Genomic DNA, 15,387 nt, shown 5'->3' with positions numbered 1-15,387 from the left:
CTTTTCAAGGTCCCTTAAGATGACCCTTAAGCCACCCTTGAATATTTATTTTTAGTCTGTACAATCTTGAATGATGAAATATTTGAAAACATCTCATCACAACTTTTAGAAAACTTTGAGATGAATTTGCAAAGTCACATATTTTGTTTTCTTTGACCCCAAAAAGTTGAATTTATGTGTCCTGGTTTTTCTTTTGAAGAGAAGAGAACCAATTAGTCACATGCTAATCAGAACTTTTGGATTGAATGTATAATGAATCATTTTTTCAAATCAATCATTAATTTTTACTGGAGAGCCAACTCTGACACAAATTGCTATGGGTCATTTAGGAAAGGATAACAAGAAGCAACGTCTATCAGAAATGAAAGAAGATCCATATATTTTCTAGAAGCTGCCTGCTTCAAGAGGTCCTTATCTTATTGATTCTCATTCTTCCATGTCTAAATTTCTGGGCTCACATCCCAGTTTCTGACCCATCCCATGAGAGACAGTTATTGCCATTAAGTGTTCCAAAATGTCTTTGGGTTTCAAGGCTCAACCTCTGCTCTAGACAACCATGCTGAGGAAACTTACAAAGAAACTTAGGTATCATCAAGCCACCCCAGGCCTATTACTACTGTGAAGTCATTGTGAAGTAAGAATACTAATTACATCCATTCATTCATTCATTCATTCATTCCACCAATGCATGTGATCCTCTAGCCACTCAACAAACATGTGCTGAGAATGTTAGGCTACATACCAAACATTAAAAACACATATGTGATTAACACACAGCTGATGTCATCAATGGGCTCACCTTCAGCAAAGGAAACAGGTAAATAGATAATACAAAACAATCTGGTAAGTTATGTCTGCAAGCTTCTAAATGAATGGTCTTGTTTATTAAAAAAATTTGATTTCCAAAATATTGATTGTGTTTGATAACAGTTTTAGACATTTTCTTGAAAGGTTAACTTAATACTTTTTACTATGAACTTGTTCATTATTTTATTCTTTCCCGTTCTCTCTTCTGGGTATTAAAAAAATTGTTTTTGGCTTATTATTTTTAAAAATATACCTTTAACAACCAATTTGTTATTTTTACATAATGTTTAAAAATAATCAAGTTGAAACATCAATGTCAGGCAGACTATAACACAGATGATGAAGGTCCATTTGAAGTATTTTTTCTTTTTTTTAAGATTGATTGATTGATTGATTGATTTTAGAGAGAGTGCACACACACATGAGAGAGACAGTTGGGGAGGGGGAAAAGGAGAGGGGCAATAGGGAAACTCAAGTAGACCCCCCACTGAGCACAGAGCCTGGTGCAGGCTCTGTCTCCCCACCCTGAGATCAAGACCTGAGCCAAAACCAAGAGTCAGATGCTAAACTGACTGAGCCACCCAGGAACTACTAAAATAATTTTAAAGAAAAATTGAGGTGATTCTAAAGAAATAAGATTCCAGGGAAACAATGAAAATGACCTCTTCAATAAATTGTACCTAAAACTCCAAATGATCATCCAATTTGGACAGTTATGAGTTGAATTATGGTTCTGATTACTGCTCTATTGATATTGACATTGATGTTTAACTTTATTTTCTCCTTAGGGAGGAGTTAACATAAAGCAAAATTTTTAGTGTACTTAAATGTGAGAATTATTTGTTACCAGGGGACATAACTAACCCATTGTCTCAAAATATTAATTTTTAAGCTTATTTTCTTCTTTATATAGTCTCTGAAAGAAATGCTGACAACAGATCGCCTAAATGAAATTTTATCCTTCAAACTATTCTTTCTTGAGTGTTTTATTTAGCAGGAGTTCATGAGGTTTGTGTTTTCTATAATTATAAGCCTAGAAGTGGGATGCACTAAGATTATTCTTAGGATACAGTCCATGGTGAATTATATATTGCTCCATGTACCATCTTTAGAACTCCACTGAAGAGTTCTGAATGGTTACCTTCTAGGGATATTTAGAAAACTTCCTTAGTTTGATGTCCAGTATCTATGCTACTACATATCTTCTTTGAATTACTACAGGGTTAAGTCTTGATATATCCATTTTAAGTTGAAAATATATTTAATTTGTTTAATCTACTGATCGTATAAACTTAGCTTACCTTAAGCAAACACTTACATGAGACTATAGTTGGGCAAAATCATCATACACAATTTTATAAAAACAGTATTGATTATCTCATATAATTTATTGAATATTATGCTGAAAGTGAAAACATAATGGTTGTGGGCCAAAGAATGGTTTTAAGTGTATCAGTTGTTTGCTGTCATGATCATGTGGCTGACTGGGAGCTGAGGCTCAGTGGCCCTCTCCAGCATCATGACATTATCTCTAATCCTGGAAAAGCTCCAAATTCAAAATTCAAAGGTTTCCACTGAATATCACTTTCACACCATTGTAAAGTTGAAAAATTGTAAGTCAAGCCATCAAAAATTGGGGACCATCTATGTTTATTTATCCTATAATATACTCTTAAAATTTCAATACAACAGTACTAATATTGGTACTAATAATAAGATACTGAATGCACTTTGATTCCCTGATTCTTTAGCCTTCAAGTATATTCCATTACAAATATGCAGTCAAGATGTTAATAGAGGAAAATGGATTGCAGAATACTGGGAAACTCTTTGTTTTCTGGTAATCTAAAACCAGTTCTAAAAAACTAAACGGTAGTTCTAAACCAAAACAAAAATTTAATAATAACAGTCTCTGGAAAAAAAATACAGTCAAAATACCATGTTTCAAAGTCGAGAAAATTTGTCAGTGTGTTATGTTATCAACTTTATGTTATTTGTATGCAGAGAATAATTTCTTTCAATTTATTTTTAGTATTTAAGGATTGTTTTCCTTTCCTTTTGATTTTATGTTGTTTTTAAGTCGGATAAGACATGTATATGATTCCAAAGCCATAATAATAAAACTAAGTATTTTCACAGAAGGGTCAATTCAAATCCTGTACTCTCCATTCTGTTCTCTTTCTCCCAATTTAGGACACCAATTTTATTAGTTTTTGCTTTTTTTCCAGTGATGTTTTTGAAAAATATAAGTAAAATGTATTCATATACAAATGTATTGATATTTCTCCAGTTGCTTAAATATGAACACTATTTTCCACCTTGCTCTTTTGCTTAATGATATATTTTAGAGATTGGCCCATATCAATATGGAGAATCACATGCCTTCCTCTTTACAGTTGCAAATTACTCTAATTTGTGAATGTCCTATAGTTCATGTAACAAATCCTCTGTTTTTGAATATTTGGATTCTTACTAGTCTATTGCTTCTCTAAGTAATATCACAAAGAATATCCTTGTATATATGCCATTTTATGTTTTTGCTTGTGTATCTTTGTGATACCTTTCTTAAAACAGGATATTGAGCCAAAAAATAAATGCATAAGTAATTGAGCTGTACCCTTTTATTTTTTAAAATAGTCTTCTAGTCCTTATCCATATATATGGATATTTTAAGTAATTTCACTCAAATTTATGAGGATTTTTATGTTTATACTTAATATGAATGTTCATGTTTCTACATCTCTTCATAATTAATTTTCATTATTCTAAAATAGTTCATCATTGATGAATGTATCAACATCATTTTTATCTTCTATATCTTTCCTTCCTGCTTAAGGAATATTAGTTAAACTCAGTGTAAAACACACAAGGAGTTGTATTTCTGTGGATATATGTATGCATACATAAACATTTCTGTGTATCTCTCAGGACATGTAATTGCCTACATGTTTCCATTTTTCAACTTGCTCATGCAAAATTTGAAAAAATTATCCCTGGATTTCAGATAATAGCAGTTTATCTCAGATTATAGAGGTCAGATAGTGAAGAGGTAGACTTGATCCATGTGATATTTGGAGCATAAAGATTGACCATGACCAGGAATTCACTGATGAAATTAGAAATCACCTAAAGTCACTTTCCTTCACTTACTTTCCACTCTTTCCTTTTCACCTTGCTTGAGTGAATGTGCTATGGGTCAAAAGGAAGAATTGCTTCCTTGGACCTGATACACTTGACCCCTTGTCACTAGCCCTCAAAAGTCCAATACTCCTTCTTGTGCAGTTGACCCCTACTGATCCACATTTGTGTCAGGACTTTCTTTTTTCTCCTTCTAGTTTATCACTGTAACTGTGTTTAAATTAAAAAACAATTTATGAAAATGTACATTGAGTTGATTTGTCATCAGAATCTCTGTACAGTCTAGGAGATAAATTTTGCTACATTTTTGGTCTGTTTTTCTACTTCATATAGCAAAAATCCCAAAATTGAAAAAATGAACTGAGAACTATAAGTGAATATAAAAATTACTTTAGCTATCGACATATAGCTAAATTAAAAATTATTCTCTAAATGTTACTATGAACATTTGGGTGTTTTAAATTTTATATTTCTTAATCCAACTCAGAAGCATCATGAATTTTTATGGAAAAAATAGAAATACAACTTGGTAAAGCCTAATACAAATCACCCAGCTATTTATAAACACATGATTTACACAATGAATAAAGTCAGACATCATATTCCTTAGCTGTTTTTACATTAGAAACTTATTGTCATACAAAAATCTATAGCTTTTCTCTTAAAATATATATCATACAAAGAGAGAAGTAGAAATATTTTATTATAATTGCCAGCATCACACTTTAATGGTAAAATGATTCAAAAATTATTAACATTGTCACCAAAGCCAAGACAGATGTATTTGTTATAGATGAAGAAATCCATGAAAAGTGTGTTAAAGTGGATGTGAGAGTCACTTAAGATTATTTACAATACAATTATCTAGGACATTTGAACTGAAAAGGAAACAAAAAGGACACAAATGGACAAAAAAATAAATGACAAAGAGAACTCCTTCTTTTTTTCCTTAAAGGGAGGCCAGTAAGGAAGGGAATCAGGAGCATTTAAAATGTAATAGAGTTGTGTGCAATTTTTTTCCAGGACCGAGAGCCACACTGTTATCTGGTGAAAAATGAATATGAGACATTTATTGCTGCTGAGGGATTCCCTGGGCCGCCTGCGATAGGTCTGGACTGAGGCTTTGCTTGAAGGTTATGTGAAGACTTTGTCATTCAAAGTCAGCACCACTGACAAGCACTATCCTCAGTAGGGCTAGCCTGAGCTCCAATGGATAAACAAAGGGGCAAGATATATTAGAAAGTGCTTGGAATCCTTCTGCCTCCTCACAATTAGTCATTCAGATTTATGGTGTATGATTTTGACTCACTCTGGCCAGGGTCACTGATCTTGCTATAAAAAGGCTCATCATCAATAAATACACATTGATCACACGTATCAAAATATGCACAATCCCATGCAGGCATTACAAAAGAAAACCAGTCATTAAATTGTGGTCATACTCATTTTCGATCCCAAACAACCATTCTCCACTTTGATCAACCATCATTTTCAAGAGACCCAGTACTAAATAAATTTTTGGCTCTTTCTAAAAAGCAAATTCATTCTTACAGACCAGAGATTTACTGCTCTAGAGGATATTAAGAAAAAAATGTTCCACAGGTTTTGAAGGCAATCTTTAAAAAGAAATCCCAAAATGATTTTGAAATGCCAGCATCATTGCAATAAATGAAAGTTTTCCCAAGATGATAACTTTGAAATAGACAACCTTAATTTGGGATTTGCATGTATGCATTTGTAACTTCTGAAATCTTCATCAGAATATCAGTTGTTTTACCTGATAATGCCCCAACTACTGATTTGTGTCTACACTATGAAAAAGAGGATCACTCAGCCATTAATCTTCACCATTTCTAAATGGCTACTCTACTAGTTTGTCAGTCCAAAAACCTTACAGTTAACCCAGACTTCTTTTAATTTTTTATATCCCAGAACCAATCTAACAGGAAATCTCAACAAGGAAATGTAGCATTTTAGAAGTGTAAAGAAATCTACCCAGATACATTACAGGAGGTCCCTGACTTATGATGATTCAACTTAGGATTTTTTGGCTTTATGATGGTGTGAAAGCAGTCCACATTCAAATGAAACTGTACTGAGAATTTTGAATTCCGGTCTTTTCCTGGGTTAGTGATATATGATATGATACTCTCTCATGATACTGGAGAGTGACAACCACAGCCCCCAGTCAGTCATATGATCACAAGGGTAAACAACTGATACATGGACGACTATTCTGTACTCACATGTCATTTTGTTTTTTCACATTCAGTGCAGTATTCAATAACGTACATGAGATAATCAACACTTTATTATAAAATAGGCTTCGTGCTAGATGATTTGGCCCAACTGTAGGCAAATGTAAGCATTCTGATCACATTTAAGGTAGACCAGTCTAGGCTATGATGTTGGGTAGATTAGGTGTATTTAATACATTTTAGACTCACACAATTTTTGACTTATTATACATAATCACGTTATAAGTAGAGGAAGATCTATATATCTAAATTCTAGCTAAAAATTATTTTTTAAATGTACAATAGAGGTGATGGAAAGTTAAGCGATTCTTTGTTGATTAATAATGTTGAGAATATATGGATCCTCAGTGTTATGTTTGTCCTGAGGTAAGTGACTCTGCCCACTGGCCTAGAACCTGCATTTTAAAGGGTCATAGGAGTAGTGGAGAGGAGTCAAACAGACGCCTGCAATGATGGGAAGCTGGACTGGAGACCTGACCCAGAAAGTCTCCATATCCTGATATAGGAGGGATCTGGATGAAGGAAGAAAACAGAAATCATTTTTTAAGAATTTCCTACCACAAACTCACATTAGGACCTGGATGCATACTCTGTGTAGCAAAAGGGCAAGCAAAAAGTTTTTGTCACTCTTCATTTTTCACTGTAGGGTCATCCTCTTCTCTCTGATTACTTAGGCCTGAACACTTAGTTCTTATTTCTCTCTACACTTCCGGGTGCATATTCACTCATAAATACATGTCTCTCTCCTGCCTAAATTCCCAACTTAAATATCCGACTGCCACTAGGCATCTCCATTTGGATACCTAAGAGGATTTTCAAACTTAACAGTCTTTAACTAAATTTCTGATTTCCCACCATTCCCCACCAAATCTGCTCCACCTACATCTTCCGCATCTCAGTTGCTCAGACCCAAACCTTGGAATCATCTTTCACACTCCATACCCAATCTGTCAGGAAATTCTGTTGGATCTACTTTCAAGAAATATCTATTATCTGAGCAATTCTCACCACCCACTGCTAGTTCTCCTAGTATCTTGCTTGGGTTCTTGCGACAGTCTCCTGATATGTCCCTGCTTCTATCTTTGCTTCCCTGCAGTCTATTCTCAACATAGTAGCTGCTGTGATCCTCCTAAAATATAAGACCAATCACGTCATTTTCCTGCTCACACCTTACAATTGCTCCTGGCTTTCCTCAGAGTATAATCAAGTTCTTATAATCCCAAAGGTCCTACAGGACCCGGCCAAACTGTCTTTCTGATCTCATATCTCATGACTATTCTTCTCACTTACTCCTTCCAGGCACACTGTCATCCTTGATGTTTCTGGAACACATGATGGCCATACCCACAGTAGGACCTTTTGTCTTTTGGAAAGCTCTTAACTCAAATACCCTCATGTCTCACTGCCTTACTTTCATCCAGGCTTTCCTCTTATATCACCTTCCTCATGTCTGCTCCACTGACCACATTCTATTTGAAATTGCAACTCACCCCTTCCCTTGCTTTCCTGCTTCTTTTTCTCCCATGTGCTATTCCTTCCATGGCACATATCCTCTTCTAATATACTGTACATTATTACATTTATTTGTTTATCATCAGTGTTGCTATGTTAAAATGTAAGCTCAACAAGGACAGGGATCTTGACTGCTTCATTCAATAATTTCTCCAAAGTATCAGAATCATCCATAACACATAAGAAGTACTCAAAAAGATCTGATAAAGGAATTAAGTGAAGCTAGAAAAATCATGATGTCCAAATAAGAAATGGACAACAATGAAGAAAAAAATCACAGGTCACTCCTATTCACAAAAAATAGAGGTAAAAATTCCAATTGATAAAAATATATGTAAAATACACTGGAATTAAAATTTAAAGAAATAAGGGAATTTTTTAAAGATGTAAAATTCAAAAGAAGCCACAATCCAAATGCTCTAAAATATAAAAACTAAGTTTAGTGTAACGATGTAGAGTTTTATCAACACCAAAAATTTGATTAATTTTATTATTATAACAATACATGATTATCTCACAAAACAAGGAAAAAAGCACTTTGTAAGGTCAAAATTTTTAATGTCTTTTGGTAAATTAAGAATAGAATAAAATGTTTTCAATCTCCTAAAGGGCTATCACATTCAATGAAAAATTTTATAAGTATTTTCCTTAAAATTGAGAAATAAAACCAAGGAAGTCTGCTCTCACCATTTATGTGCATTATTTTCCAAAAGGGATTAGTGATCTAAGACAAGAAGAATAAATTGAAATGGTAAACATTAGAAAGAAAAGAAAAATGTCATTAATACCAGTCTGAAAAGCATGGACTTTCAATACATTGTACTGTGACAATTTCTCATCCATATGGAAAGAATTCAAGTGGATTCTTCCCTGATAACACATTCAGAAATAAATTCTAGATAGTTCCAAGATTTAACTGTTAAGCACAAAATGTTAAATTTTAAAAGAAGATATACATTGTCATAATTTGGGGAGTAGGAAATAATTTTTAAATAAGTTCCCAAAGGAAAAAAAAAAGCAAAGAAAAACGATGTTTTACTACATTCAAGATCAAAATTTCTAGTTATCAGAAAACATGATAGAGAAAATGGAGCAAAAAATAGGAAAGATAGGGCGCCTGAGTGGTTCAGTTGATTAAGTGTCTGCCTTTAGCTCAGATCATGAACCTGGGGTCCTGGGATCGAGTCCTCCATTGGGCTTTGTGTTCAGCATGGAGTCTGCTTGTCTCTTTCCCTTTGCCCCTCCCACCACCTGTTCTCTTTCTCTCAAATAAATGAATAAATAAAATCATTTTAAAAATGGGGAAGATACTTGCATCCCATATAACAATTAGTGACTATGCACCAGAAGATATTAAGAATATAAATTAACTACATAAAGATATTCAATCCAATAGAAACATGGAACAAAACCACCAACTGACTTTCTCTAGAAGAGGAAATAATAATGGTTACTGTATATATGAAAAATTGCTAAGCTGCATTAGATTAGTAAATTGCACATTAAAGCCACAAGAGGACTTTATATTCCAAATGGGGCGAGAAAAATTTAATAAACTAAGAATATTAAGTATTGGTGAAGATTTAGAACCAAAAACTGTTTAACATTGCTGAGTGTAGTATAAGTTGGTTTAACCTCTTTAACAATTTGGTATATCTAATGAAATTGTAACCTAGCAATTCTGTAGGTATATCCCCTAAGAAACTCTTGAACAGTTGCTCCAAGAGACACCCACTAGAATGATCATGTTAAATCATCAAGTTAGGAACTGTGAAAACATCTGAGATTTCATCCTGCTTCCAAGGTAACAAGTTAGCCAATCACTTTCATAGATACTGGCAGAAAGACACAGGGGTATCAAGGTTAGAAACTAAAGACAGTTTATTATTCACAGCAAAAGTCAGAGTAACATTGTAGCCCACAACTTCCACAGGATGATGTGGTCAGGGCCAGGTGTTGTTCAATCAATGAAAATGCGTTACAGAGAAGAAGCCTGAGATTAAGACTGATTCATGTAAGGGCTGCTGACAAACCTCCCCATCCTCCCTTCCAGAGAGTGACATTATCCTACCAGCCTGAAATATAAGCAATTCTCTCTGGGGAAAAGAGGAAGTCATCTCTGTCTTTATGATTCTGGAAAGTCTTTAGGGAGGTGGATGTCTCTATTTTTATTATTTGGGAACACAAGTTAGTTCCAGAGCAAGGCATTGTCCCCATGTTTCCAAGGCTGTTTGTTTATTCAAATATTCTTAAAATGGTAATACCGGAGCATATTGGCTGTTAGTGCCTAGAGGTTTAGCAATAACAGAGATTAATAGAGAATTATATCCTCCCAGTTCATAACAGCATGATTTATAATAGTACAACAAAGCAAAACAAAACAACAATGCTTAATGACAGAAACTTAGGTAGATATATTGTGAAATATCTAAAGAAATACTATGCAAAAGTTAAGTTGAAATCAACTATATCTTTTATCTACATGTATGAATCCTATGTTAAGAAGCAGAGAAATACACAAAAATGTATATTTATCTGAGTTCAGAAACAGGTAGGACCAGTAAAATAGTTTGATTTGTTGAACACATAGAAAATAAAATTATAAAGGAAAACAAGAGAATAGTTAACATGAAATGGTATTTAACTTTGAGAGGAAAGAAAGAGAATATGTTTAGGGATGGACACAGGATATTCCAAAGGTATTGGTAACATTTTATTTCTTGAGATGGATGATAGGTATTCTTTTTATTAATACCCTTTAAATTGTGTATAAAAAGTTATATACAGTCTTTCACATATGTGATATATTTGACAATTAAAAAAAAGTCAAAAATAGTTCAAAAACTAGATTAGAAATGGGATAGAGTAAAAGGAAAAGAAATCCCTTCTATATGGAAGAATTCCAGACCAATATTTACTATATTTACTATATACTGTTCAATTGAATTTTCTACTATGACTAAAATGTTTTATAATTCTGTGATGTTCTACAATGGTGCTTGGCAGCCAATAAACTGTTACACACTTAGAATGTGGCTAGTGCAACTGAGGAAATTAATTCTAATTTTTAATTTTTTTTATTTTTTAAAGATTTTATTTAGCTATTATCTACCATTTTGAATAGAGCAGATATAGATCACTGGACTAAAAAAAAAAAAATCATGTTAGCCAAACATTGGTGACAATCTCCCTTTGAATTATCAAAGACTGAATCTCTTTATTTCTCTTTCTTTTAGAGCACAATTTACTTTATTTACTTTCCCCATAAATAATACTAAGACAAAGAGAAGAATACACTTTAATAATAATCAAATAATAAGAAGGGAGGGTGGTGAGAAAAAACATGAGTATAGGGTTTGAATTATTAAGTGCTGGGTTTTAAGCAAGAATGAACAATGACAGTTGCTTTTTGTTAAGATAACATAGTGTTCTTATGGTATAATAAGATACATGAGAGAGAGAGAGAGACAAAGCTAGGCAGAGGTATTCATAGAAATCATTCAACAAATATTTATTGAGTACCTCTGAAGATGATGATGAGGATAAGATACAGGCTCCCAGTTATGAAATGAGTAAGACAATAATAATTTCTTTTTAAAAACTTATTTTATTTTTAAATTATTATTATCATTATTATTATTTTTCTGAGTGAGAGTATGTGTGCACAGGTGGAGGGAAGGGCAGAGGAAGAGAGAGACAGAATCTTAAACAGGCTTCATGCCCAGTGCAGAGTCTGACTCAGGGTTCAATCTCACAACCCTGTGATCATGACCTGAGCTGAATCAAGATTTGGACACTTAACAGTCTAAGTCACCCAGGCACCCCAATAATAATTTGCAATATTTCTTATTTAGTGTTTAGCACCATTCGATGTGCTTTAAACTTGATGGCAACCTTTATTTTAGAGATGAGAAACTAAAGGATAAAGTAACTTTTCTAAGGCCATATACCCTCTGAGCTCCTATAGTCAACGGCTTAGAAGAGAAAATGGCATTTGAACAAGAGATAAAAAATGTGAACATTTTACAAGAAGGAAATGTTGGAGCTATGGAACTGCATAATAGAAAGACAACTTAAGAAGTGGTTTAGTTTTCTATTGCTATGCAACAAATTATCCGCAAATTTAGTGACTTACAACCATAACGGTTATTATCTCATAGTTTATGTGGTTTAGGAATTCAGGAACAGCTTGGTTGGCTGGTCTAGCTAGGTTCTATCATAAGAATGCAATCAATATGTCAATTGGAAAAAATATTTGCAAACCATGTATCTGATAATAACCAAAATATGTAAGGAATCCCACAATTCAGTAGCAAATAAACAAAAATCCCACCAAGTATCTGTTTAAAAAATGGACAGTGAACCTGAATAGACATTTTTCCAAGGGAAACATACAAATGGTTAATAGGTAATTGAAATGGTGCTCAATATCATAAATCATCATGGTAATGCAAATCAAAACACAATGTGATATCACCTTATACCTTTTAGGATGGTCATTATGAAAAAAACAAAACAAAATATATTGGTGAGGATGTGGAAAAAAAGAGAATCTGGTACATTCTTGGTGGGAATGTGAATTGGTGCAGTGCTATGAAAAAAAGTATCAAGTTTCCTCAAAAAAATACAAATAGAACTACCATATGATCCAGCAACCCCACTCTTGGATATGTGGTAAAAACAATTGAAATCAGGATCTTGAAGAAATACCTGCACTCATATTTTCATTGCAGCACTATTCACTACAACCATGACATGGAAACAATCTAAATGCCAGTTTACAGATGAAGGATAAAGAAAACGTGGGGAAAGAGTGACATCATCACTCTTATTCTATGGCGACATAGAATTCCTAATTCCTAATATAAGACTGAAACTACTCCTCAATCACAGACTCCAACACATACTGTGTTAGAAGGATAAGAGAAATGGATACATATTGATCACATTTCCTCTCCCTCAGGGAGGCATGGTATGGTACTGAGAAGTCTTCTCTAAGCTTATAGCTCCTCCAAGTAGGAAAAAGAGCTCAGTGTGAACATCTAGCTTCCCAGTGTTGTGGGTAGGTCCTTGGGAATACCCATGCTGGTCTTGACTCATGGGTACAAGGGAATGTGCAAGGCTTGACCACTGTTAATCTGATGATGGAGAGGCAGGGAAAGGCTTGCAACAACCAGCCCTTAGTAGTAGTACAGTGCTGAGTATACATGGTGGTCTTGTCTGACCGGGAAGTTTGGCCTGAGCATCTGGGAAGCTGCGTAGCCCAGCAACATTCAAATGAAGATACTGGGAGATAATACTGCATGTGAGCAGAGCAAAGCAGGTATCCCCATTCAGCCAGAGAACCTGGGGCATGTTTCCACTTCAGATAAGACTCTGAAGAGACTTGCTGGCCTCTGAGTCAGCTCTACCACCCAGCCTGGGCAGGGGAACTAATTAATAGCCTTGCTTATTGTGGAGGGTAGATTCTGGCTTGGCCTGAACAGGGAGCCTGAACTGAGCACATAAGAAGTGGCCTCTTGACCCAGCAGCATTTCAACAGAGAGCCCAGCTCACAGCTCTGTCTTTAGTGATAAGCTAATGACCACATCTGGCCAGAAAATTTGGTGCATAGGTCTTCCTTCTTAGCTCTGCAAACAAGAGTCTTGTTAGCCCTGAGACCTATTCTGAAGCCACCTCCCACTTCCCCACCTCAGACAGGGAAGGTAATCTGCTAACCAGAGCTCCTTGGAATCTTGGTAGCCCACTGTACAGCTCCAATTACAGGGTACTTGAGTGGGGAACCTGACCAGTGGCTCTGCCTTTGTAAGGCTAAAACTATGGCCTCATTTGCCCAGGGACCTTAGCTAGCAGGTGTTTCTGATTTGATTCTCAAATAAAGAGCTTTGCTTGTTCTGTAGCCCAACTGGGCAGAAAAGCTAAATTATAGCTCTGCCTAAAGCTGAATACAGCCTAAGATTGACCTGACCAGTAGTGTAACTACAGTTCTTGGGATTCTGTGTAACCTATCTTGCAACTCTGATTACCCAGGCACTTGAGTGGAGAACATGGCAAGAGCAAGAACAGTGGCTCATTAAACCAGGGAACTTGGTGCCTAGTTCTGCCTAATTTGATCCTCATGCAAGAGCCTTGCCGACCTTTGGGTATGTATAAGGTTCTTCCCAGAGAGGGAAACTAACTTATAAACCCTCCCACTGCTGAATATTGACCTCAGCCCACCTAACCAGGGGACCTAACAATAGCACACAGGGAGTTATATAGCCCATCCTATCATTCTGCTTACAGTAACACTTGAACAGAGAACTTAGCCTGGGGCTTTTCTCATCTACAGAGTAAAACTTTGGTGGCTTTGTTGGGTCTGGAAATTTAATGCATAGTCTAGCCTGATTTGACTCCCTGCCCCCAAATTAGCACTGCTGGCATTGGGGCCCACTCTGCCGCCCTGACAGGGCAGGGAAGCTAACTCATAACCCTGCCTATTGATTAGTATAGAACCCAGGGAAGACCATCTAGAAAATCTGACCATAGACACTAGGCAATCATGGATCCCAACCTACAGCCTTACTTTGGCAGGAAAACAAGTCAATAATCTTATCTAACTGTCCTCAGGCAGTGTGGCACACCTCCCCATTCACATCTCAAAGCCTAGACGGTATCCTTGCCCCCAAAATAGACCCCTCTAGCAGGCTTCACCTGTCCAAGGATGTTACTACTAACATGTCCAGAACATCAAAAGCAGAGCAGTGAGGAACTGTCTCTGCCAATATGAACCTATAAAATCTGGAAGAAGGAAACTTTACTTAAATGCACAGATACCAGCATAAGGAATCAAGAATTATGAAAAATCAGGTAAACATGACACTACCAAAGAAAACTAATAAAGCTCCAATAACTGATGCCAAAGAAATAGAGATCTACAAATGGTAAAACTAAGAATTCAGGATAATACTCCTAAAGAAGTTTCTTGAACTATAAGAATATGCAGACAAGTAAGCAAAATTAGAAAAATTATACATGGACAAAATGAGAGGTTCAAGGAAGAAATAAAAACCACAAAAACACACAAACAGAAATCTTAGAGCTGAAAAATACAATCACTGAATGAGGAATTCAATAGAGAGCACTGAAAACAGGCTTGAACATGCAGAAGAAAGTATTAGTAACCTAAAAGATAGGGCATTTGAAATTATCCAGGGAGAGGAACAAAAAAGAAAAAGGACAAAAATTTTAAAAATGAAAAAAGTAAAGATGTAGAATAACACCAAAAGAAGAAATGTCCACATTATGAGAATTCTAGGAGAAAAGAAAAGGGACACAACATATATTTAATGTAATAGCTAAAAACTTAATGAACTTGGGGAGGGAAATGGATATACAGATGGATCCATGAGGCCCAGAAAACCCCAAATAAGGTGAGGGCTACACCAAAACATTATAATTAAGCTGTCAGAAGTTAAAGAATTATGAAAGCAGCAAAATAAAATAGTCTAGTTACAGACAAGGGAATACCCCTCATAAGTCTATTTCTCAACAGAAATTTTTTAAGTAAGGAAGGAATTGTAGGATATATTTAAAATATTGGAAGGAAAAAAACTTTCTGTCAACCAAGATTTCTATACCAGGTGAAGTGGTTTCTCAGAAATGAAGGGGGAATAAAGACTTTTCAGAACAA

At 35.1% G+C, this 15,387-nt stretch overlaps 1 long non-coding RNA gene across 2 annotated transcripts in view; it reads left to right on the top strand.

The window, feature by feature from the left end:
- The first annotated feature begins 683 nt into the window (after positions 1 to 683).
- The window catches only part of LOC140633323 (uncharacterized), a 46,614-nt gene continuing 31,910 nt past the window's right edge, over positions 684 to 15,387 (top strand). Inside the window, exons 1-2 of one of the 2 annotated variants that reach the window (XR_012030944.1) lie at positions 684 to 817; positions 13,746 to 13,858. This is a non-coding gene — a long non-coding RNA (uncharacterized lncRNA). The remainder of the gene's footprint in view (positions 818 to 13,745; positions 13,859 to 15,387) is intronic. The other variant, XR_012030943.1, reaches the window with a different exon arrangement.

Source organism: Canis lupus, chromosome 5, assembly GCF_048164855.1.
Source record: "Canis lupus baileyi chromosome 5, mCanLup2.hap1, whole genome shotgun sequence".
In the NCBI taxonomy this organism is placed as follows: domain Eukaryota; kingdom Metazoa; phylum Chordata; class Mammalia; order Carnivora; family Canidae; genus Canis; species Canis lupus.
The sequence above is the reverse complement of the archived record's forward strand: the minus strand, read 5'-3'. Positions and strand labels throughout refer to the sequence as shown.